This window comes from Haliotis asinina, chromosome 4 (genome assembly GCF_037392515.1).
Source record: "Haliotis asinina isolate JCU_RB_2024 chromosome 4, JCU_Hal_asi_v2, whole genome shotgun sequence".
Classification (NCBI taxonomy): Eukaryota; Metazoa; Mollusca; class Gastropoda; order Lepetellida; family Haliotidae; genus Haliotis; species Haliotis asinina.
Genome location: NC_090283.1, coordinates 57,044,019 through 57,070,354, shown reverse-complemented (window position 1 = coordinate 57,070,354; position 26,336 = coordinate 57,044,019).

Genomic DNA, 26,336 nt, shown 5'->3' with positions numbered 1-26,336 from the left:
GTTGTACTGCTATTCCAACCATCGATCACAGTTTCCTGGCATGTCTAAGTGACGCAACCGTACCCCTATGCTTCAGAATATTTATATCAGAGCGTGGTCAGTGGTACAAAAAAACCCAAGAAATTAAGAATTGGCTTACCTTTTGATGTATTTGCAACTGGTGTCAAGGGACAAATTTATGACTACCGTGTGTCTTCACTATTTCATTGTGGTTCGTGTATATAATATCACGGTCTTTAACTATCTTTGTTAAGTTTACGTGTATTATGAGAATAAACATCATGCAAAACGAGTGCAAATACTTTGTAACCTACCAAAGAATGCATATCATGCGTCATACATAAAGTTTCATCACATTATGACTGCTAAATCTAGCTAGACCTAGTGTATGCCCACTTTGATTTTCGTTTGTCCACAAAAACTTCAAAACGCAGATTGGGCCGCATAGATAATGCCACGAGTTTGAAACATGTATTTATCACTGCTAAATCCATAAAGCGGGAAAAGATCATATGCCCATCCAAACGACACGAAGGATGTCTTTATGGCAGCAGAGTAAATCAAACAAATACTTCAGCCGTCTCACTTTGATCTTTAAACAACCTCATCGACTCCAACTCCCAGGTAATAAACCTTTATCTATGGTCATGGATTTGATACGACGTCTGTGTCTTTTGGCTTTCGGTATTACCAAACCACACGCGCGTGAGCGTTCTGGTATCGGGGATTACAAACCGATTGGACTTTGGTATTAAAAATATCAGAAGTTTGTAGAGAATCAGTGCGTATATTTAACCACGTAAAATTACAACAGGGCGACATACACTATGTGATGTAATCAACATGCAAAGACTGACGTGTAACTAGAAAACGGTTCAGTAAGATTCGGCCATTGAACAGGTATTTAAACAAAATATATTAGATGTCAGTCTAATATTTGTCATCAATCAACACGCGAGTGGTCTGAAACTAGTGTCACAGAAAATAACGACTCACACCCAGAAGACGTGAAGTAAAGGAAAACAGATCATGTTTACTATTTTTCTCAAACCAGAGGACGACAAATTGATGCCACAAGTCAGAAACAGATTCTTGAACCTGTTATCGACTCACTGTCATCAATTTACTGTCTGTTTTTATAACATCCGAGACTCTTTTTCACTCCATCACTCCCATCTGAATCCTATCCTAATTAAGTAACAACATGCTGCTCATCAATGAGCCTTCACAAGATCTTGTGTCGTGCAATCTGTCACCCACAGCTGCATAAATCCTCTCAAGCTTCTTCACCTATGCACATAACTTGATGATCAGTGTTTCCTGAGCTTGATTTGTTCTGTTTTTCTATGGTCGGCACTGTCTTTTCTCCCAGTGGAATCCATGTATTAATGTTCTGACAGAAGGTTGATTCTGTGTTCTGTTTATCTGGAAATTTGATGAGCAGGATCTTTGATAAGAAGCCGACATCTCCCTTCACTTCTATTTGCAACCAAGCCAACATTTTCCATCGGTTGTCCATATCTGTGATAGTCTAGTACTTTTATTGTCCATTGTCGACAGGTTTTACCTATCCAGACATTTTCATTATTTTAAATGAATTGTTCTCGTCACAATATGGCTGCAACAATGCCTATGTGACGGTAAATATTAACTCACTCACTCACTTACTCATTCTATCACTCCCATCTGAATCCTATCCAAGCTGCTTATCAATGAGCCTTCGGACGATCTTGTGCCGTCCAATCTGTCACCCTCAGCTGCATAAATCCTCTTCTTCACGTAATGTGATGATTAGTGTTTCCTGGACTTGCTTTTTTCTGTTTTCCCATGGTAGACACTGTCTTTTCTGCCAGTGGAATACGTGTATTAATGTTCTGGCAGAAGATTGGCTTTGCATTATGTTTATCTGGAAATTTGAGGAGTAGAACCTTTGATAAGTATATGCACTTCTTTTTTCAACCAAGCTAACATTTTTCATCGGTTGTTCTCTTGTCTGTTTAAGCATTGAACACTTCCTTTGAAAAGATGGATGAAGGATGTTTTCATATCTTTGTTGACTGTATCTAAATGTCCCGTGTTTGTCATCATTGTGAATGCGTTGCAATATTTCCAAAGACATGTAACGCTGTGGAAGTTGTACTTAACATTGATCATGTTTCATCGGTTAGTAAATATATTGCGTAAAGTAGACTTAACCACCCCTATAATTAGGATCAGCGAGGTTATTTGTAGGGGATATTGAATTTGATTACTCGTCATTTATTTCTTGCTGTCTATTCAATGAAATGTGTTCAAGGCATTCAATGAGCACTAATTTGCTGGTATCGGCTGGTGTGTGTATGAATCATTCACTCTTGACCTTGTTTTTGTACAGTTCTGAGCATGGAAACAGTGACATAATCAAATATATATGGATAATATACATTTTTGAAAATCAAAGTGAGAAGACTGAAGACTTGCGTTTGCCTGGCGTTTTGGTCTTAGAAAATCTTTGAAGAAAGTTTTAGTGATGTTCAGGTGTCGTTCAGCAAATTATGCTCACGTAACTCATTAATCGTGACGTATCAGTCGAAACGCAACCCATGGGTGATTTGAGAGAACGCTTGTAATCTCGTGAGGCATTACATGTGCTGTTCACAGAAAAGAGACACGAGAAGTAAGCCCAATAAACATTCTTAGAGAAGGAAAGCAAAACAGTTTTAAAGATTTCAAGTTTCCTCTCAAGATGCGAAACGTGTCAGTTTTGTTCTGTTTCAACCAGAAAAAAGAGCTATTCCTGTTACACCAGCACATTCCATCTGAATTTGAAGGTGGTTAATCAACACCAAGTTCCTCATCAAACTGCCTTTTGAAAACCGGCCGGATGTCTCGTGTCAATCTGTCGATGTCAGCTGCACAAATCCCCTCCTTCACATCTCCACATAACTTGATTATCAATGATTACGGACTTTGTTTTACAACGTTTTTCAGTGGTCGACACTGTCTTTTCTCCCAATGGAATCCATGTTTGTATTAATAAAGACATCGTTCCAGTGGAAACTTGGGCTAATATCTTGCTGTCAAATTTATTTTGAAAATTGACGAGTTGGACTTTTGATAAGAAACTGATAATAAAAAGATGCTTAATCTCCCTTCAATAAATTAGCTTACACTTGCATCGACGCTAACACTTTCATTGGTTAACCCATTGTCTGTCGTAAGCATCCAGAACCTTCTTTGAAAAGAAGTAGGAGCTAGTTTTTCTCTATCTTTGTTAAATGCATTTCTATATCTCTGTGGGGGGTATTTTCATGTGAAAGCAGGCAAAGTTTTCGAATGCTTCTCAACGTTGACAATGCTTTACAGCATCTTCAGGTTGTAGGTGTACTTAATCTGTATCATGTGTCCCTTTGGGCTGATGGCAGGGTGGTTTAGATATAAAGCTATTAGTATACGACTAATTTCTAAAGTTTAGTTTTCCACCGCACTCAGCAATATTCCAGCTATATGGCGGTAATTTGGAAAGACCCTTCAAAGCTGTTGTAAGTAATCACCCTTGACTGACAGATGAAGACCATAGCTTAGTGTAATTTTGTCAAAGTTAATGCTGTGTTGGAAACTGGAAAATGACGTCACTGAATTTAACCTCGACTGCAGCTGATTATTCAAGACCGGGTGGGACAACTTAGGAATGGCAAGCGAGTTCTCACTTGACACACATAAGAGAGCTAGCTACAAGGACATATTTTACATCAATGCAAACATCTCGAGGAGATGAACCGAGGAGGTTCATGTGTCAGTGTGTTCACGTGTTGATAATTTTAGTAATTTGCTCTGAAAATGTATTTCTGCAGACATTTTTGACAGAATCTTTTTTCCTGTACAAATTTCTGGCAGATTTTTTTTTATTTCACTACCAGAATTATTTTAATTGAATGAAATTAGAGACTATCTTTGAATACCTTATTATGTACTATATTTAGATGATGTTTCTTTTCCTGAGAACAATATTGAGGGGAAATAGTTCCCAGACATAGATAGTCGCACATGTCTTACAAGACATAACTTAACATGACGAATGAAAATAAGGTTAGACATAGCTCCGAAAATGCATTTTGTTTTCCTGCAGAAATTTGTGGTTGAAATATTTTTCCTCCAGAAATTTCTGGCAGATTTTTTTATTTCACTGCCAGAATTATCTTAACTGAATAGAATTAGAGAAGATCGTCGCACAAATCTTACAAGACATATTTTAACATGACGAATGAAAATAAAAGAAATTTTGATTTTTGCCTTCTGATCTGATATAATGCCATATCATATAAAGCTTGAAAGTAAGTTTCAGCTAGCGTTTTAAAACATGAATTGTGTTGTGAAAATTATATAATAACGTAATGCGAGTAGAAAACAATGTGTTCTTGATTGTACATAGTCATAGTCATAAAACTACCACGACAAATACCATTCTGTGTAAATACTCTTAATGACTAAATATTTGGAAGAGTGTGCTTCTAAATTTATCTCGGAAATTGACAAAAAAGGACCTTTGATAAGAAGCTTACAATAAGACGGTATCATATCTCCATGATACATTAGCCTAGATTTGCATGAAACATAAACATCTCCATCGGTTGCCATCCAGTGTCTCTTAAGAATCGAATCAAATCCTTTGAAAAGAAATACGTGGGAGGTTCATTTTATATCTTTCCCAAATGTCTTTGTCCAAAGTACAACCAGAAGCTATTTCTATGTTTTCATCCTTGTAAATGCTTTGCAACATCTTCAAAGACGTAATGCGCAATCAGAAACGCTTTCATTATGACAACAATGACATGAGGCAGAGTGGGAATTGCCAGTCACAAGATCGCCCTAACATTATGTGAGATGCTCCAACCTGTTTCAGCAATCCTCATATTATGTCTGTTGGTTTTGATTTGCATCAAAGTGACTTATCACATGCTATTATATTACTAAAACTTATATAATGTCAAGTGTTAATGTTAAAACTTATATTTCAAAACTTTTATCATTAAAACGCTTTAAGATTTCAAATGACAACATAAACACTATGAAAATAAATGTTATCATTTGTGATAAGCGCGTCCATTGCCAAAGGTAGTTTCCTTACAAGACCACGGTTTTGCTGTCATACCTCTCCTTTCATATATTGAAGAACATGAGTTACCAGACTTTTTCACTGTAAACAACGCAATGAATGTCATGTATATCCAGTCAGGGGGGCAGCCGTGTTCCTACGGAAGCCTATTAGGGCCACGCTCCGCTATTTTTCAGCAATTTGTATCTTGAAAATTCAAATTAGTATGTTAAAATTCAACTTGCTATCTTGAAAATTCAACATCCTATCTTGAAAATTCAACTTAGTATCTTGAAAATTCAACATCCAATCTTGAAAATTCAACTTAACTTTGTTGAATGTTCAAGTAAGAATATTGAAAATTCAACATGGTATCTTGAAAGTTCAAGATAATTAGTATTTAAGTGAAATGTTCTATGTTCACTGTATGCATTTCAATTGTTCCTTTACATGAACTATGCCGAACTTGCCGATGACAGGGGACCAAAGCAGCAATAGTATATTTGGGATCATCTAACGCCGAGATTTTATGCTTTCTTGCACAGTATCATGACATGACGATATGCATAAGGACATTGAAAAGGATTTTGTCCAAATGCAAACTTCACACTAGAAAAGGCCATTCTGAAATCATGGAAGTGGCTTTGTTCACTTTGCGTGTGACAAATCCGGAAATTGTAATGGTTACAAGTGGATGCATCGTAAATGTCAGGAGAACGGACTCATAGTTTCAAAGGAAACCATTTTGATACTTATGAACCTAACTGACCTAGAAGGAGTAAGGAATCGCAAGAAACGCCGCCTTGCTCGCCGCCGTTATATTTCAGTTGGCCAAAATGCACTTGGCACGTGGACGGATATGTCCATTGTCAACGGCAAGTTCGGCACAGTTCCGACTTTGATTGATAAGCAGCAGAGAGGGTTCCAGTGATCCTGGTACAGTCAGGTCGGTAATGCTCATCATCAGTTCAGTGCCCTCGCCCCCTCTACACGCAGCCCAGACAGTGAATGGGACGTCTCCCAGAAAACACTGCCTAGACGAACCCACCAAGTACTTTTCGGAGATGGAGGCTCCCCAACACTGCAGCATTCTGCATTACCCAGATTGGCTGTGCTCCCAGTGGAGAACCCGGACACTCTCCGATCTGCGCAAGGAGATCAGGAGGTACCAAACCAAGGGCTCCGAGAGCAATTGGAAGCCTGATGACAGTGTCCTTGAGATGCAAGCGAGACATTTCAAAGGGCTAGGTCCGCATATTTATCATTCTTTTCCTGAATCTTGCAAATCACATTGCTGTCAAAAGGGACAGAAAATTCAATGATATAAATAATTTCATTGACTTTATCAAAAAGGGCAAGATCAGGTTTGTTGGCTGGAATTCGTCTCAGTGTGTGTATAATTTGAAATCATCATTTTCCAGGACGCCCTGGGCATGTTAAGGGTCGTACCATTGATGGATCTCGGGATCAAAGCCATAGGCATGGCGGAGACGATAATAAAAGCAGCAAGCCATGCCATCATGTCTTTTAAGATGTGCTGTTTATGATAAGGAAGGGCATGCACTGACAAGGTGTTGGACGGTCTCTATGAATTCATTGCATAATCGATATTTCATGTTAACATTTTGATTAAGAATCACATTCTGGCGATTGAGAGTGGGAAGTGACTGATCCTGAGCAGCAAACACGAAGCCCTCAGTTTCACATATGAGACCAGCCGACTTCATCCAAGCGAAGGAATTGGTTGGATTGCTGTTCTGTTCCACACACTGCATGTACACACGATGCAATGGCTTCTGAGACCGCTTCTCCACAAATGACCGACTGTGGGTAGACTAGGTACAGGACTTCACCTGGTTTTCTCCCATCGCCGTACCGTCCAGCAGTACATCACCATCAACAAAGTCTACCTCAAATTTCAGATTGTGTCCATCAAACTTGGCACGCTTAATGTAGCTGTGTAATTCGTTGCTTTCATTGTGAGTCTTTGACATCAATTGGTATATATAAACAATTAAGACAAGAACGAGGTTGGTGCGCGCTGTTATCAGACATGATCTTTCTAGTCAGGCGGTCAAGATTCTGGATGTCTTGTTTTGTCCAATCAACTACTCCAAAGGAATAGGAGATGACGTACACAGCGAAAGTATTGGTGGCTTTGACCTTGTTTCGAGCATTTAGCTCTGAGCTCCAGATTTTCTTTAAACGAGATTTATACTCGGCCCGAAGTTTATCTTGAATCTGGGCATTCTGGAGCTTGCATTCCAAGATAGGTGTAGGCCTGATATTCCACAAGATGCTCAATAACTCCTCTCCCTTGTAACCTGACGATCCACCATTACGTATCTTACCACGTTTCAAATGAACTGTATTAGATTTGTCGAGTCCAAATGTCATGCCAATATCATTAGAAAAGGACTCGACAAGGAGAATCTGTTCTGTCAAATTGGCATCTCCTTTGGCAAGGAGCTTGATGTCATCCATATAGACGAGATGAGTAAGAGGTGTTGGGGATCTGTGCTGACGAGGTCCGGGATGGTAGCACGATTGAGCACAAAACCGAAGGGATTCAAAGACAAACAAAAAAGCAAAGGACTGAATGAGTCCACTGAAATATTCCCCTTCTGATTGGAATAGATTCCGAAGTCTGCACCTGCCCTTGCGAGTACATCTCATGTTGAGTCGACAAGCAACTCATTAACACTTGAGTAAATCAAGCAGTCGCTCAGGGAAGTCCATACACCGAAGACACTGCAGAATCCATTAGTGAGGGACAGTGTCGTATGCTTTTTTGTAGTCAGTCCATCACATGGAGAGGTTGCGGTGATCATTTTCTGTACAAGACGTTGATCCCTGTACCCACAACGTCCCTTTCTCGCCCACCTCTGCTCTCTGTTAATTATGTCATTGGAAGAGCAGTAAAATGACACGGGTTTTGTCAAACACCCTGCGAATGATTTATATTGAGTATTCAAACATGTGACAGAGCGAAGGTTTTTGGGATCAGTCAAGTCTCCTCTTTGGGAAGGAGTATTGCGCGACCTTTGCAGAACCATGGAGGGACATCACCTGTGTCCACAAGAGAGTTAAAATAGTGACGTAATGGTGTTTGAACACAAGGGAACAGTTTCCAGTACCGGTTTCGAATGCCATGTGAAGTTCCGCCAAGCTTCGAGCGGCAGCAATTAACTTCATGTAATGAACAGTCCGCAAAAAGTGTCATAGAAATAATGTCATTCAATAAATCAATTTCATTTTGGGGAAAAGACTGGCTGGTTTGTTTGATTGGCCTCCGTTATAATCATACCATGATATTGTGCAAGAAAGCATAGAATCTCGGCGTTAGATAATCCGAAGGAAAAATGCATGAAGATGATACTATCTCTGCTTTGGTCCATTGGCATCGGCAAGTTCGGCACAGTTGATGTAAAGGAAAGATTGAAATGCATCCGATGAATGTAGAACATTTCACTTAAATACTAATTATCTTGAACTTTCAAGATACTATGTTGAATTTTCAAGGTACTAAGTTGAATGTTCAATATTCGTACTTGATTAGTCAATAAAGGTAGGTTGAATTTTCAAGATACTAAGGTGAATTTTCAAGATACCATGTTGAATCTTCAAGATACCGAGTTGAAGATTCAAGATATTTACTTGAAGATTCAAGAAAGTTAAGTTGAATTTTCAAGATAGGATGTTGAATTTTCAAAATACTGTGTTGAATTTTCAAGATAGCAAGTTGAATTTTCAACATACTAATTTGAATTTTCAAGATACAAGATGCCGCAAAATAGCGGAGCTTGGCCCTAATAGGCTTCCGTGTGTTCCTGTAGCATTGGGTGTAATGCACGATTGTGAGTTCCTCTCGACTGTGTACTAAGTTTGTCAGTACCATACTTGTGGTCGACGGTTCCAGAAAAGAAGTATATGTCTTAGATATACACGACCTCCGAAACATTAATGGTTCCAAGCACATATTTTCCTTCCTTTGGGCACGTTTGCATCATCCCGTTAATGCTGAGGTTTAGGTACATGTTTCATATTTGATCTTGAATTTCCTTCTTCGCAATGGCGACTATCTTAACAGTTAGTTTCCACTTGACATTAACAATTGCCAAAGTTCGCTGTCCATTAGCTGAAATAGTTTTACATTTTGTGTCATCCTCAAATGATTCAGTAACCCTAACAGCAACGTAGGTGTAGTGGTTGAATATCTCACAAAGTAGGCCGGAGGTCACAACTGGTTGACATCATAAATGAGAAGAGTCGTGAGGGAAACAACTTCTCGTTACAGCCGTCGGGATAATATGGACTTGTATCAAGTGTCCTGACAATGAAAGGGCATTTCTCATGGTAGTTCTTTCGATTAACCTATAATACAGCCTACATCTTATTAAATATTTCCAAGGAAACAGTATCTGTTGGCGTGTTAATACTACGCAAACTCCAAGCTTGTTTGGTGAATGTTGAGCTTGGAAGCAGTTTTACGACGTAATCTGATATACATGGATACGACCACTCAAGGTCCGATGGAGAGCGCTGCACATCTAATAATCAGTTGTCTCACCAATAGATTTTCATTGTCTCATTCCGTTACTGAGTCGATATCGGTAGGGAGATAATCGTCGTGGGAGCTATCCTGTCAGACAAAATTCGTTTATTGCCTGTGTTACATTGGTCAGATGCTACTATCTTTACGACGTTTATTGGTAGTAAGTGAAACTTTGGCAAGTAGCATTAGACGATGTCATATCCAAGGGGCATGTATTTGTTTCTATGGCAAGGACTATATTGTGTGATCATCCAGTATATATTCCAAGACTGACGATGCATAATGATCAAGTGGATGTCTTAGATATAATGTTATACAACTTACTTGTATAGCACAGGAAGGAATATGATAAGGAATATAACCTTCATTTCTATCTAGGCACTAACTAGGAATATGATCTTCACTTCATGTCGATAATCACCTTGTGAAATAGATTCAAAACTTGCATTTCAGAAAACTGAAAATAACGACAGAAAACCTCTGCGTCACAGACGTAAGTTTGAATGCGTTTTATTGCCAGTGTTACATTGGTCAGATGCTACTATCTTTACGGTTCAAAACTTGTGTTCCATAACCTTTCAGAAAACTGAAAATACTTTACGACGGAAAACTCACGCGTCAGAGACGTAACTTGAAGTTAATAGCTTCAGCTAATCTGTGCATGTAATATGCTCTGATGGATGGATGGAACTCCAGTACTGAGGTCCTCCGATGTCCTACGAGCTGGAGCTCTTTCTTTCACTCTCTCTCTTTCTATCCCCTTCTCTCTCTCTCTCTCTCTCTCTCTCTCTCTCCGCACACACACACACACACACTGAAATTTGCTAAACACGTGATGTACATGTATATATACAATGAAGTTTTCTATACATGTGATACTCGGATATATACAATGACGTTTTGCTATGCATGTGACGTATATGTACAATGACGTTTTGCTATGCATGTGACGTATATATGCAATGAGGTTTGCTATACATGTGATGTGTATGTACAATGAAGTTTGCTATACATGTGATGTATATGTACAATGAAGTTTGCTATACATGTGATGTATATATACAATGAAGTTTGCTATACATGTGATGTGTATGTACTATGAAGTTTGCTACACATGTGATGTGTATGTACAATGAAGTTTGCTATACATGTGATGTATATATACAATGAAGTTTGCTATACATGTGATGTGTATGTACAATGAAGTTTGCTATACATGTGATGTATATGTACAATGAAGTTTCCTATACATGTAATGTATATGTACAATGATGTTTGCTATACACGTGATGTGTATTTCACACAGTGAATTTACATGGAATGTTTCAAGGTAAATGCAAACTCACATCAAATTGTCTACGCCTATCGAAATAACAGATAACGATCGCGATTGATGGAGTCACTTTTCATCCTGTACATACAGTCAGGAATTGATGAAACGTCATGCATCAATAATTAGAATACCACCAGTCAAAGGTTCGCAGGAGATAACGGTATATTGATATATGTGTACGGTGGGATATCAACATCGAAAGATACCAATGGTTTTTGTGCAAGTATTGAATATTGGCTTGACATCAACATAAAGAAGGTATGAAGTAATGCTACGCTGACAACGCCTAAGTTTACAGAAAACGTGTAACGCCGGAAAGCCAACAGCAACGTTCACAGAGATGTTTTAACGCCAGGAGGGCAGTGCCAATGCCTACGGAGACGAGTGAAAGAAACGAAGGCAACGGCAACGTTAACAGAAATGAAAGCGAGGCAAGGTTAAAGTTGGCGGAGAGGGCAACGTCAAGACAGATATGAGTTAACGTGGGATAATTTGATACAGGTACAACGATTCCCAATACGTGTACAATATGTTCATTTTGATCACAAGACAGTCAGTATACTCACTCTTGATATCAGTTATCATAAAGACGTCAACATACACGATCACTTTGCATATATATGGACGTATGTGATGAAAACGGTGAATACAAACATATACTTTGAAGTAGCGACAGAAGGAATTTTAATCAATATAATATTACATTTTGTTCCCGACGCGTTAGAACTATTCCTGACAACATCTGTAGTTCCTATTAAAGTATAACTGGTCTCAAGAGAACTATATCTCTACTATGATTAATATAATGTTTCAATTTGTAATTGATATTAGTGTTCATGCGCAGCCCGTGGCAAATAAAAAAATCAAAGACACCATTTCATTAAACATTTTAAAATCTATTCCTTTGAGACGAAATTGAAATCGCGTTTTGTCACTCTACGAACTGAGAGAGTCTATTCGCTCTGTGAGTTGACTATTAACTAACAATGCATACCTCTCCCTCCTCTTCATATAAAAAAATAAGGTTTTGTTAATTTGATATGTGGCGGGAAATGCGCAGAACGGAAAAGAAAAACACAAACATTCCCCCAAAGCATAATAACAAAACGATACATAATGGCGGGTTTTGCTTTCAAGGTTTGGAGGGAATAGCACAGAAAGCCAGTGTCAGTTTCCTGATGTGTATGTAGCTTGACATAGGAGTTTTTACTGCGATTTCAACCATCAGTCACAATTTCTTCCCTAGCGTGTTAAAAAGAAGCCGACCGTATCCGTATACTTCATAATGGTTTATATACAAACACACTTGTATGTTTAGGACTATATACTGAGATAATATTGCGACTATCTATTGGTTTTTCTGCGATTACCACCATCGATTACGGTTTCCTGGGGTTTCTACGTGACGCAACGGTATCCTTATGCTACATAATATGAAAAATATGATAAAATTAACGAAAACAAAGAAAACTTTCTGTCCTATCAGCTCGCATGCCAATTGTCCAGACAGCAACTCGTAAAATGAGTGCATTGGCAGTATTTATCAAGGGTGCTTGAATATTGCTGCAGTGTTAGGTTACGCCTAGCTGGAACTGCAGTTGGTGTATGTTTAAATTTTAAGGCATCCACGAAGCTGCATATTGCATGAAGAATCCAGGTCAGTGAGTGAGTGAGCTAGTTTAGTTTTATGTCGCACTCGGCAATATTCCAGCTATATGGCGGCGGTCTGTAAATAATCGTGTCTGGACCAGACAATCCAGTGATCAACAACATCAGTATCGATCTGCGCAATTGGGAACCGATGACATGTGTCAACGAAGTCAGCGAGCCTGACCACGTGCACCCGATCCCCTTAGTCGCCTCTTACGACAAGCATAGTCGCATTTTATGGCAAGCATGGGTTGCTGAAGGCCTATTCTACCCCGGGACCTTCACGGGTCGTGTCTGATTAAATACACGCACTACCACTCTTTACCAGTATTGAGCTGAGCATTTTGCCCAGACTAATCATCCTGTTGCCACCTTTTCACATGAGTCTTTTGTTAGTATATAAAGGGCATGTTTACATGAAAATTAATCTTTTTATGTTGCACTTTTTCACCATTAAAATTGTTTGTGAAGTAGTTTTAAAACCAAAACGGTACATATATCAGAAGTAGCACAATTTTCTTTTTGCGCTATATCAATTCGAACTTTTCTCATTAACTGAGACATTTATATCCATAATAAACACACCATGGCTTACGCCCCTTGGAAATGGCGTCATTGGTTCACGACTGATAAACGAATGACGTTGTTAGACGCTATTAGACCCATTTCACGTGGTGCAAGTACAGATGTGGTTCTTGTGTCTCGATGTGCAGGCTACTGTTTTATTCCACCTGTTGCCTGGTCGTGTTGGTTTCACACTGTGACGCTGCGGTTTGAAGGAAACGTAAAACATTGTTACCACGTAACCAGATTGTATATCATTCAACTTGAGTTGCTTGTCATTCCAACTGTATCTTCCACCGAAACTACAACGTATGGGCACTACAACCAGCTTCCCATTGGTGAATATTTGCTATTTAATTCCTACATAAATAATATGGTGTATGTCCCTCCTTTTCATCTTTATTTTGATGTCGGAACCATTACAATACATCACGAAGAGTTATAAAGGTACAAAGTGATCGCTTTTTCAGTACAGAACGTTTAGAATATGGACGCAAGGTTTGTCCAAATTAAGACATCACCCGGTTTATATATTTTTAACAATTTTCGCCTAAGTATTGTTTGAGTTATTTTGCCATCAGATATGTGTTAATCGAATTTGTATTGACTTTATTATATAAAACAATGATAATGAATCATAAAATGTTTTTGACAAACTTGCACCTGGTCAATCAATACTCATAATTGTTTTGTCCATAAAAAACGACAAAAACCAATGCAATGAACAAGACAATTCCTTTAAATATGTGTGCCTCTACAGTTCATAAAATGTGCAAAACATTTTCATTAATATTATCAGTTATACATATAAGTTTGAATTAAATCGCTGTTTATTAACCTGTTCATACGCAATACTTATCCCAACGTATGAATACTGTATATCAAAGTTAACTAAAGCACATGTTGCAGTAATGGCTACATGTGATCTTCCAACACTTGTGTAGAGGCTTAAAATGTGGTATAATACACTTGCTGAGTCAATTTCCCATGTAAATATTATTCAAACAATCAAAAGCTTTCAAAGAATAAAAACGCATACCTTATATCCACACAGTATAGCATTGTGCATTCAACTCGCAAATTTTGAGGTTCAGTATGAGAACGTGTTGGTAAGATTCAGACATATTTAAAGGACATCAACCTTTTACTCGGTTATTTGGTTTCTGTCATGCTTTACAAAATAAAGTAAGACCTTACATCGGTTACTCTCCATCACTCCCATCTGACTCCTAACCTAATTACCCAACTCCAAGCTTCTCATCAAACTGCCTTCTGAAGATCCGCACAAACCCTTTTCTTCATCTCTCCACATAACTTGATTATCAATGATTACTGTTTTATGCTGTGTTTTCGTTTTTTGCATGGTCGACACAGCCGTTACTCCCAGTGGAACCCATGCTTGTGTTAATGAAAACTTACTTAGGTTAGGTTTATATCCTGTTGTCAACATTATCTTGAAAAATGACAAGCAGGAGCGTTGATAAGAAGTTGACAATATCACGGAATCATCTTGCTTCAATAAATTAGCCTGTATAAGTGCACCCAAGCTTAAACCCTCGATTAGTCGTGTCTGTTTTAAACATCGAGCACTTGCTTTGGAAAGAAGTAGAAAGGAGGTTATATTTAAATATCTTTTTTAAATGCGTTCATTTAAAGTCAAAGCAGGAGCTACTTTGATGTTCTTATTCTTGTAAGTAATGCGAAAATTAGAAATACATAATATTCTGATACAAGTTTTCAGTTTTCTGCGAGGGAGTTGTGAGTCAGGGGGTCGCACTGATATGGTGTGATATGAATGGAGCGCCTATATCATGGCGACATATTCTGCCTGATAGTTTTGATGTGTTATACTATTATAATAAATCCTGACATGTTGGATTTATAGTATCAGAAATTGCTGAAGGCTACGGTTCAGTGGCTGAAATGGAAGCAGTGTTGATATCATCTCTTAGTGAATAAATAACCCAAACAACAACGTAGGTGTAGTGGTAGAAAGCTACAAGTAGTATGGTCGGGCGGCAAATGGCTTTACAGGCGCTGGAAAAATACAAACAGGCTCGACCATATCTGCAAGTAGTTACACGATGTAATCTGATACACATGGATACGACCACTCAAGGTCCGATGGAGAGCGCTGCACATCTAATAATCAGTTGTCTCACCAATAGTTTGTCATTGTTTTATTCTGTTAGCTTGAAAGATAAGTTACACCTAAAAGTCGATATTGGTAGGGAGGTAATCGTTGAGGGTGCTATTCTGTGAGACAGAATGCGTTAATCGCATACGTTACGTTGGCCAGACACTACTATCTTTACGACTGTTATTGGTATAAAATGAAACTATCTGCAAGCACCGTTAGACGACATCGAGAACAAGCTGCAAGTGGCTGTTCCCCCGGCGAGGATTCTGTACACATATTTCAAGACTGAAGATTGATGGAACTGATACATTGATTAGTCATGTGGTTTAGATGTAAAACTGAGGGTAAACATAGAGGGTGAAATGATCTTCATCAGATGTACATAATAACCTTGGAATGATTGATGAAGACCACAGCAAGAAGCTAGACTTGAGCGTATTTCGACTGAAGGAAATGATGGGTTGGAAACGTTAGGGATCACTAACATAGCTACATACTCAAAGGACCTCGAGTGCAGATTATTTAGATTAACTACGGATAAGGTGAGTGAGTGAGTGAGTGAGATTTCTATATATTTCCGATTTCGAATCTAGAGACCAGATATAAATGCGTCTGAAACGCTATGTTGAAAGTTACGAGTACCGGTATGATATGGTCATCCTTGTCTAATCATCGATGTCTAATCAGATTCGGACCCACGATGATAATGTCAGAAAACTTTGCCTGAATCAATATCAGTCATGCATTGAAGTATGCGGATCATTTATATCTCAAACCTTGGTCGAATATTGGGCGCGAATTAGAAATCTCCTTCTGTTGCAGACATACGGCCTTTCCAAAGTAGAGCGAGCGGCAGATCTCACTGATGATCTGAATCGTATGATAATAATGGCATTCTTAATTTGAATTCCACACCACCATGCAATATGGTCATTAGAACCCCTGATAAACCAAGATATCAGAGAGGCGCTCGAAGGTTAATACTCACATGACCTATTCCACCGGGTACCCATTTTCTGCTGGTGAACAGCGGCAATTTTTAACAAACTTACTTGCCTTAAATGGGACCACACCCTCGTTGTGGGCCAGGACTGACGCCTAGAAATTCTCAGGAGTCAAGCTGCACCAACACAGTCACCCATCCGAGAACTGTTGCCCAACGTTGTTTAACTTCAGCTCATTGTGACCTGAGCTGTATACGTTTGAGTATGCAGCTCGAATTCGAATGTAATCGATACAAACTATCTGTTCACACATTTGCCAACATTTGAGGATGCGAAACTTGTGCAGATTAACTACTCTGCAAAAGAACCCCCCACAACACCCTGACAAACGTTCACCTATGTTGATATTAGTTTTAATTCTTCATGCTAGTTTTAATTCAAATTGTGATATTCTAGTTAATTTACTATCCTTTGTTGACACATTGTTTTTAATAATATGCATATATTTCATAAATTTTAAATGGTCTCGTCACGATATGGCTGAGATATTGCCGATGTGACGTGAAATATTAACTCACTCACTCACTGACCCATGTGTGATAGTGCGTAAAATTGAAATAAACAGGAAATGGTTATTGATGTTGATGGGTTTTGTTTTTGACCTTCCGTTTACAGCGTTTGGATAATGCTGTTTTCAACCCAGAACATTTCCTAACGTTTAATGTTAAATTCAATTAACTTTAAGTGTCATACTTTATTATCCTGTCAGTTTACGATGATGTTAAACGAATTTTGGATGATTTTCTTTTTACATTATTCAACATTATCCTTGTGAAATTCAGGTGTTTATTGGCTGTTATTCTGAACTTGAGATGCTGATGACCCATTGACATTTCGCAGACAACGCAGGAAGTCTGCGTCTTTCTAGCATTTGTTAATCGCAAAACACAAAGACGTTAGACATGAGTTGAAATTAATCGCATGGACAAAAACATTTACTATAACGATAATATTGAATTCAGTAAAACAGTAACATCTTATCCCCATAAATTATAATATAGTTCAAAATATGTTCTCGGTAACCTTTAAGGAAACTAAAAATAACATACGAGGCAGGTAATACGATGTCAATCTGGAATATTTCGTGACACGTGCGTGAGAGTACCTACATTAACCAGTGCCTATAATATTATGAAACGGTTGTTCTTCAAGGATAAATATGCACTGCAATATATATTATGTTTCCGGGTAAATGTAACCCCGCAATGCACTGCAATATAAGACGCCAACCGTAAATGTACTTTCCGTCGGTGTGTATGTCAAATTGTCAGATTATTTCTCTATTGACACCTGTTACTACACATGACGTCTCTGATACTGATCATTCACATTGTTAGTAGTTAATTTCATTTGAAAAAAGAACGTATATGAGGTGTAATAATGGTTTCCGATGTGTTGATCAATGAATTGTTGATTGCTAACGAATCAACAACGTAGGGGTCACATTCCAGAATGAACACGTTGCCATGAATTGATGGAAGTTTTGTCTGAAAAACAAACCCGTTTACAATGAGATAATGAGATAATGGTATCATGAGATCATATGGTGCGTAGGGTACTACACGAAAGGGAGATTAGCACTGACGAGTAGCGTGATATTTTGACTGAATTAGGACTGAATTGGTTTGTCACCTGTAGCTGAAAAGGCGCCTTGTCTAAAATCGCAAGCCAAAGCCATATTACCTTACTAAATAACACCAAAACAAGCAAACAGACAATGTCTCAACTTTTACGACACCCCTTCAAGAATGACTTTTCCCCACCAATCTGAATCCGTGACTCACTTAGAAATATATGGCCTAAGCCACTCATTCAGTATAACACCAAGAATGATTTATTGATTTCTGATTCTCTGAAAGCAGATTTTTCGTCAATATGAATGTGATTAAATTTCGTTTCCAACACATTTCAAATATTTCAGACATAATATGTACTTCAAATTGCTGCATGGCTGGTCTCAGGAGAACTATATATGTACAAAGATAAATCAATTTATAATGTTTCCATTTGTAATTAATAGGAGTGTTGGAGTGCAGCCAAAGGCAAACATGAAATTAATATTGACTCTAATTCATTTAACATTTTTAAAAAGTATTCCTTTGAGATGAAACATGAATCGAGTGTTGGTATTCCACTAACTGAGGAAGTCTATTAACTGTTTGCAGTGACCATGAACTGTCACTGCTAACTTCTGCCTTCCCCTAAAGCATATAGAATTACGGTTACGTTGTTTGGTTCTTTAGAGAAACCTGTATAGAAGACGAGTGTCATATAAATATTATATAGTGTCATATAGTTCTTGTGTATGTATCGTGACGTAGTCTGTGGCTATTATGAACTAAGACGACAAAGCCGCAATACATTCCACCCACTATTCACAAATATACATCCTTTGATGCTATTTCTAATGTCAACGAGTTCAGATGATATTCTTCAAGACGCTGTGTCGTGTTTCGTCTCAAAGGCGTGCTATTCCGATCAAAACTGTCAGTAGTGTCAGCCTTGTACTTTACCTCTCATACATTTCAGTTTCAAAACAGCAAGAACGTCATCAACAACAGCAGTGGCATCTGCAACAACAGCAACATCTCTTTACTGTGATCTCATCTCCCTTGTTCTTGTTTCTTGTTCTCCGATAATGATAGTATTCGCAGTGCATCAGGCTATTGTAGAAACCCGAATTGACGGACCTCTGAAACGTTCACCTTCATCATAAATTCGGCACCCGTGAACGGCCACCTCCTTGTGGTGGGTGCTGGGTAACGCAAAGAGCCGTTCGAACCCCCGTGTGGACCCGGGTCAACTAGGTCCATAGCACCCCATTGCTGGTCGCAAGGAGTGACCAAATTGGGCAACCTGTTTATCGTGGGTTGCGTCCCGTGTCGGTGGAGGACGGTAGTCTGGTGGTTGAGGGCAGTAGGAGCCTGAACTGTGTTCCTGTTGCGCAACACACCACTTCGGCCCTTACTTCACCTAGACGGTTGGTAGAATTGGCCCGATTCTATCAATCGGCTGGTCACGCCGTGCCCTGTGCATGGATATTTTTTAAGATAACTGGAAAAGGGTTAGAACAAGTTTGACCATTTTGACTTTGTATGTTCTAACGTGTCATAGAATTACATTGCCTAGAGTCCTGTGCCAGAAGGTGGTGGCTCATGGGCCAATCTAGTAGGATATGTCTTTTTTTAGATATGTTTCTACTTGAGTATATCCACCTGGTATCCTTGGTGCCATCTGTTGGAGATCCACAGATGTAAGGCATCGTCCTTGTTGACACTCCGTGGTGGGTGGGGAGCCAGATGGATGAAAAATAACTACTATTAACATGGCACTCCCTTACAAAACACGTACTCATGAACTAGAAGATTCTCTCTCTTCCGAAATGACGATCCTTTAACACAAAAAAATGAACTCTGATCACTGGTCTAGACTTCTAGTCATGTCTTCCACTGATGGCAATCCTCTAAAGCTGAATCCATTTGCCACTGCAAAGGGTATCGAAGGTTTAGCTGGAGAAGTTAAAGAAGTTAAAATGTTACGTTCTGGCTGTCTTCTGATTGAGTGCAGGAAACACATTCAGTCACAGATTATCCTTTCCACAAAATCTTTAGCGAATGTTCCTGTGCAAGTTTCTCCTCACAGGACTTTGAACAGCAGCAAGGGGATTGTTCGGGATGCAATACGGTGTCTCTCGGACATGACCGAAGCTGAAATTGTCTCAGAACAAAAATCACAAAATGTTATTGACGTAAAACGTTTTACAATGAAGAAAGACAATGAAACGGTCAAGACAAACACATACTTGTTTACATTTGGTCTTCCGGCTCGTCCTGAATCACTTAAGGCTGGATACTGTAACTTAAGGGTAGATGCTTTCATTCAGAATCCCCTGAGATGTTACAGCTGTCAGGAGTTTGGCCACGGGCCTAAGTCATGTCGTAATCCAGCCGCTTGTCATCGATGTGGTGGAACATGCGAGGATGGCACGTCATGTACAAATCCTCCTTTGTGTGTCAACTGCTCAGGTAGCCATCCGTCCTTGTCAAAGGAATGTCCTACATGGAAACTTCAATCACAAATCGCTCGAATAAAGCATGACCGTAATGTAAGTTTTCTGGAAGCACGGAAGATTGTTCTAGCTCAAGAACAGCCAGGATCTACGTATGCCACCACTGTGTCTACATGACTTTCAGACCGAAAGACAAACCATACATCTCTTCAAACAATTGCTTGCCAGACTGATTACACATGGACAATGACGTCTGTACCTACTTTGATATCTACAGTTCAAGCGAGGCCTTCTCAACAAAGCTCTTGTTCACAAACCATTCCTTCAAGTCAAGCAATCATTCAACCTCAGGCGTCTTGTGATAAGGATTCATCTTTACCTCAGGTACAGTCATTGTCACACTCAACTCAATTGTCCAAATCTGCCACAAATGTGAAACAAATTACAAAAACTAAATCGAAATCTAAAGCTGAATCTGCAAAACAGAACCCTAGTGGAAGAGCCCCAAAAGAGTCAAATAATCAGGTCCAGCTTGGATCACTCGAGGACATGGATGTGTCTGAAAGCAGCCATTTTAGGACACATAGCTTGTCACCCTCGAGAAGAGCAAGGGGTCGTTCTCCTGTTAATCCCCCGAAGAGATAACTTCGTCACCCGTAGCACAGTGGAACTGCAGAGGACTTGAATGATTTACATCTTTTAGTTCAAGATTTTACACCATCAGCACTCTGCTTACAAGAGACATATCTAAAGCAGACAGATCACTTTGAAGTACGTCAATATAGTGCATTGTTTTTCTCCTCCGGGTGATAAAGCCATTGGAGGATCTTCAATCCTCGTTCGGAATGATGTAATTCACAGCCCTGTTCTACTTAAAACAAATCTCCAGGTTGTTGCAGTAAGGCTTACTTTGCATGTTGCAGTTACCATTTCTTTTGTACATTTCCCCTTCATCATCTGTTCAGCAAGCTGATCTTCAGGCTCTGTATGATGAACTCCCTAAACCCTGTATAATCATGGGTGACTTAAATGGGCACAATCCTCTCTGGGACAGCAGTAATACCAACACTAAAGGTAAATTACTGGAGGATTTCATTTCAAATAATGATCTATGCATGTATAATGATGGTTCAAATACGTATTTACACCCTGGCACAGGAACATATTCATTTCTTGATTTATCTATTACTGATTCTAACCTATTGAGCGAATTTGAATGGTCAGTCCATGATGACCTCTGTGGAAGTGACCATTTCCCGACAATACTAAAGCCTGTGACGCCATCCGATGTTCCTCCATCATCAAGATGGAATTTTAAAAAGGCAAACTGGCCATTATATGAAGTTCTCTGCACTGACAAACTCAAACCTGAACTTTTTAATGATATTCCTGATGCCATAACATGCTTTTCAGATAAATTAAATAAAATTGCTGATGAATGTATCCCAAAGTCCTCTCCAGTTCCTCATGTCCGAAAACCATGGTTTACAGATGATTGCAAACAGGCTAGGAAGGCACGGAAGAAAGCTGAACATTATTTCCGTCGCCATCCTATGGTCCACAACTTAGATAAATTTAAAATTATCAATGTTAAAGCATGGCGTACTTTCAAGCAAAGTAAACGACAATCTTGGCGAAACTATGTATGAAAAATCAATGCGCGTACGCCGATATCAAAGGTGTGGAATATGATCCATAAAATCAAAGGTAAGGACTCTAAATCTAGCATTCACCATCTAAAAGATGGGAAACAGTAATTAACCACTAACGCAGACGTTAGCCAAACATTCTTCCTCATCTAATTATCTACCTGAATTCCAAACATATCAAACACAGCAAGAAAAGAAAGCTATTAATTTCAGTTCAGATAAAGGGGAAGACTACAATGAACCTTTTTCGATACATGAGCTTCATACTGCTCTTGATCAGGCCCACGACACTGCTTCTGGAGCTGATAACATCCATTATCAACTCCTGAAACACTTACCGGAATTATGTTTGGAGACACTCTTACATATTTTTGATAACATTTGGACAACTGGAACTTTCCCTTCGTCATGGCGTGATGCTATAGTTGTTCCGATCCCAAAGACTGGACGTGATCATTCTGATCCTTCCAATTATAGGCCCATTTCACTAACTAGCTGCGTTTGCAAGACAATGGAACGCATGATAAATAATCGACTTGTTTGGTACTTGGAAACAAATAACCTCATAACAGATATACAATGTGGTTTCCGTAAAAACAGAAGTACTATCGATCATCTAGTACGTTTGGAATCTTTTGTTAAGAATGCCATAATTAATAAGCAACATGCAGTGTCGATCTTTTTTGATTTAGAAAAAGCGTATGGCACGACATGGAAACATGGGATTTTGAAAGATTTACATAACTTTGGATTACGAGGCCGTTTGCCTCAATTTATATCCAACTTTTTAAATGACAGGTAATTTCAAGTTAGAGTGGGTTCAACCCTGTCTGATCATTACAATCAGGATCAGGGTGTCCCGCAAGGTAGTAGTTTGTCTGTCACATTATTTAGTATTAAAATCAACAGTTTATCAAAGGTTTTAAATGATTCAATTGATGGATCACTTTTTGTGGATGATTTTAATATTTCTTGTCGTGGGAAAAATATGCATACCATTGAACGCCAACTGCAGTTATGTTTGAACAAAATAGATAAATGGTGTCTTGAAAACGGCTTTAAATTTTCAAAATCAAAAACTAGTTGCATACATTTTTGTCGTAAATACAAACCACATAAAGACCCAGAACTGTTCTTAAATGGCACTCCCATCAAAGTAGTCCAGGTTCCTAGGTCTGATTTTCGACTCACATTTAACTTTTCTTCCGCATATCAAATCCCTAAAAACTAAATGCCTGAAGGCACTTGATTTATTGAAAGTTGTGTCTAATTCAAAGTAGGGAGGTGATCAGACTACCCTCCTACACCTATACAGATCACTTGTCCGTTCGAAGCGTGATTATGGCTCCATAGTCTATGGTGGAACCTGCAAAAGCAACCTAAAACATTTAGATTCTGTCCACCACCAAGGTCTAAGACTTTGTCTTGGGTCTTTCAGAACTCCACCTGTTGACAGCCTATATGTCGAGGCTGATGAGCCATCTCTTGAACAACGCCGTATAAAATTGTCTTTACAGTATATAACAAAATTATATTCCAACGAGTCAAACCCTGCATTTAACTGTGTTCAATCCCCTTTATGTGGATTTGTATAACAAGAAGTCTTCCCTTGTTCCGCCTCTTGGACAAAGAGTGAAACCTTTCCTTTCTGCTGCTGGCACAACATAGCTCCCTCCCGTTTGATTTCCTCTCCTCCTTGGCAGTTGATGAGGCCAAAAGTGGACCTTACACTGACTAAATTTTAAAAACTCAGAAACTAATGAATTACAATATAAACAAGAATATAATCAACTCAAAAATAAATATTGCAATTACAAATCCTTATTTACAGATGGGTCCAAGGACGGTGGCGCAGTAGCTTGTGCCACTGTCATTGGATCCAAAACAACATCTTCTAGATTACCCGATAGCAGTTCAATTTTCACGGCTGAAGCAAACGCCATATTAACGGCCCTTAAATATATTCAGAGACACTCTAACCATCAACAATATATAATCTATTCAGACTCTCTTTCATGCCTTCAGCCTATTAAAAACGTATCATGTAAACATCCACTTTTAATAGAAATTATTGAACAATATAATGATCTTGCTACTGGCCAGTACCACATCGTCTTTTGTTGGTTACCCAGCCATGTTGGTATTAGTGGGAACACAATGGCGGATCTTGCTGCGAAGGAGGCACTCAACAAATCTGTGACACCACTTCTTATTCCCTACTCTGATTACAAAGCTGTTATCAGATCATATATTCGTGATATAATGCAGAAGAAGTGGGACACTCAAGTAGGTATCAATAAATTACATGAAATAAAACCCTATATTGGTTACACCTACTTGGGTTGTCAGTCCAGATTTGAGGAGGTCATCATACGACGATGCCGTTTTGGCCACACCAGGTATACACATCAGAATCTATTGACAGGTGAAGATCCTCCGTTTTGTATCTCTTGTGATGAACGAATCACAGTCAAGGATGTCTTGCTTGACTGTGTAGAATATTCCATCGCAAGGGATAAATATTTTTCATCACGAACTTTGAAGGATCTTTTTATTGATAATAGTTCTCATTTAATTATTGTTTTTTAAAAGAGTTAGATTTGTTATCAGAGCTGTAAATAGATAAATATTTTACGAATGGAAGTTTGAATTAATAACTGAGATCGTTGGTGGCAGTATCCTCAAAGGGGGTTAAAGTACTGTAAAATTATTGTCCTCCCGAGAGGGTACGTAAATCCCATAACATTCGAAGTAAATTAAAGCTTTCCACTGTTTTACTTGTAGCATACGTGTAATTTTAATGTATGGCTAGATATGACGAAATTGCTAATGGCTGAAGGGACGGCGTAAATCCAGCTGGGGGCCATGCAGGAAGCAAATGTACTTTAAGTCCCCATGGTACCCAGTATGGTGATCTACCTTCAGTTGTTGGCAATCTACAGCCCGTTTTTTTTTGTATTGTGCTCAGCAATGAAACTGTTTTAGATATCATTACTAGTTTTTAAATGAATGTCTGTGATATACTAGTGGTTTTGCTGTTCTTCGTTAACAGTTTTTAGATTGTTTCAAACATTCTTCATATATATCATGTATTTTTCATTGTTCTCGTCACGATATGGCTGCGATATTGCCGGTGTGACGATAAATATTAACTCACTCAGTCACTCATCATAAATTCAATAAGAACGGGGATGATGCTCAAACCCACTATTTAACAAACAAACTGTTTGATAATATATACTGAACGCATATACTTATGCTTCCTTTCAGCATCTTGATTTAAGACAGAAACTCGCCATAATCAGTCCTTTGGCAATGTTCGTGAAGAATGTTACAGTTTGTCAGTTTTAAGAGACGGAATGTTGGAGTTGCAGCTGGTAAATATTTACATTTAAGTCCTTCCAGGACACTGCATTGGGAAACCAAGGGTATAATCAGTTCAATTACAACAGATAAGTGGATCCTGACGACTGTACTGACAGATAAATGTACGCTGGACGTGAAAGGCAAATTGGCAGTGAAATATTTATGAATAGGTAACTGAAAGTCAGTGATGGCACCCGGTGTTCGAAAAAAACACTTTTGGGGGTTGATGATTCTTTTTTAAGAAAAATCTTCAACAACCTGATCGATGAGTTAACTCAGAACAGTTCCTTTCAAAACCTTGGTCTATTCACAGTAGAGTGTCCCTTTAAGGCATCTTTTTATTTGATTTAAATCCGAACCCCATGTACTTTCATGTTATGATGTAATTGAAGTGTATAATGTTTGAAAGGAAATGAATTTCACTTGATCGCGTAAATCGTTCGTAAATCGTTCAGACATAGAATTTTATTCTGTATCAAACCGATAGTTCAGATCCAAATAAAGAACCAAACCAACTCGCCCGTAAACTGCTCTGGTTAACAAATAAGTGTTAAAAGGTGAGATTTTACCGATACATGAACTCGAAATGAAGCGATTCCACTAGATGCGGAACCCCTGTAATGTGCTGTTTGATTTCTATGTCTTGATTCGGTACAGTAATCATCAACAGAAAATCTTTACTATTGAATGCTGGTTAAATCGGGGGTAATTCTGCCCTCTCTGTTCTATCTGTTCTATGTTTTCTATAGAGAATGGCTGGGCCATTGACTGGAACAGGTCCTGGCGAATTGGCCTGCGGCATTACGGGAAGTGAAGAGATATGGTGAAAGAGAAGCACGATGAATGAACAGCAGGAAAGCGACAAGCAGAGATGAGATGTTTGAGAATCGTGATAACAGTGAAAATGGGAAGTCTGAGGCAGAGAGAGGATAGAGAGAGTGAGAGAGAGGAGAGAGGGGAGAGAGAGGGGAGAGAGAGAGGGAGAGAGAGAG